Source organism: Anneissia japonica, unplaced genomic scaffold, assembly GCF_011630105.1.
Source record: "Anneissia japonica isolate Jap-2015-1 unplaced genomic scaffold, ASM1163010v1 scaffold125131_len1260_cov96, whole genome shotgun sequence".
Classification (NCBI taxonomy): domain Eukaryota; kingdom Metazoa; phylum Echinodermata; class Crinoidea; order Comatulida; family Comatulidae; genus Anneissia; species Anneissia japonica.
Genome location: NW_022730045.1, coordinates 130 through 1260, shown reverse-complemented (window position 1 = coordinate 1260; position 1131 = coordinate 130). Strand labels below are relative to the sequence as shown.

The 1131-nt window shown below is 44.9% G+C and overlaps 1 non-coding gene across 1 annotated transcript; it reads right to left on the bottom strand.

Annotated features, from left to right (window-relative positions):
• Positions 1–578: 578 nt before the first annotated feature.
• On the bottom strand, positions 579–697 carry LOC117114770. Its single transcript, XR_004446442.1, has one exon. It is a non-coding gene; the product is annotated as a 5S ribosomal RNA (ribosomal RNA).
• Positions 698–1131: the final 434 nt, after the last annotated feature.

Here is a 1131-nt window from a genome sequence, read left to right as displayed (position 1 = left end):
TCGATTCCGGCGCACTCCATCCGAAACCAGAAGTTTCACGACGTTGCTTAAATTCGGTGATCAGAAGAGAACCGGTGTTTTCAACGTAGTATGGCCGTAGACATGTTAGTGGTATTTCCACTCATAGTTAATCTCGGCATATAGCATAATTATCCAATCCTGAAGCTATGATTGATGACGTTTCATATCAACGCACGGTTGTGTAGCGGGGATTTCCTCTGACTCCCCTGACCACTCTGCTGCGCGAGTACATTTTTTACAAACACCAGTGTTGAACAATAAACCAACCATTTTACTACGGCACTAACAAGATGCTTTAGACAGAAGAAGACTGCCGTTTTGTTCAAACGACCCACGAACCGGCCTAACACCAACGAATTAATTGCGTATTGTTGATATGAAAATATAATACCTGTATGATTTTTAAGGTATGAGAGTACAATTTCCGAGCACTTAGAGGTCCATATTCTCAAAATGTTTGCACCTCAGCCCCAACTAAGTGGGCCCAAGGTCGTGTGGACTCTCACGCACCCCTACTTTAGAATTTGGGGGGGAGGGGTGGCGAGGGAAATGTAAAAAGTCTACAGCACCCGGTATTCCCCGGCGGTCACCCATCCAAGTACTAACCGGGCCCGACGTTGCTCAAATTCGGTGATCGGACGAGAACCGGTGTTTTCAACGTAGTATGGCCGTAGACATTTGAGTGGTACTTCCACTAATAGTTAATCTCGGCATATAGCATAATTATCCAATCCTGAAGCTCTGTGATTGATGACGTTTCATATCAACGCGCGCTTGTCTGGTGGTGATTTCCTCTAACTCCCCTGACCACTCTGCTGCGCGAGAACATTTTTTACAAACACCTTTGTTGAACAATAAACCAACCATTTTACTACCGTTCGGCATTAACTAGGATGCTTTAGACAGAAGAAGACTGCCGTTTTGTTCAAACGACCCTCGAATCATAGTACCTGCATGATTATTTAAGGCATAAGAGTGCGATTTCCAGGCACTTCAAGAGGTCCATATTTTAAAAATGTTTGCATCTCAGCCTTAACTATGGTGAGCCTGAGGTCGTGTGGACTCTCACGCACACTTACCACCAAATCGTGCATCCGCCCCAATCAGTAA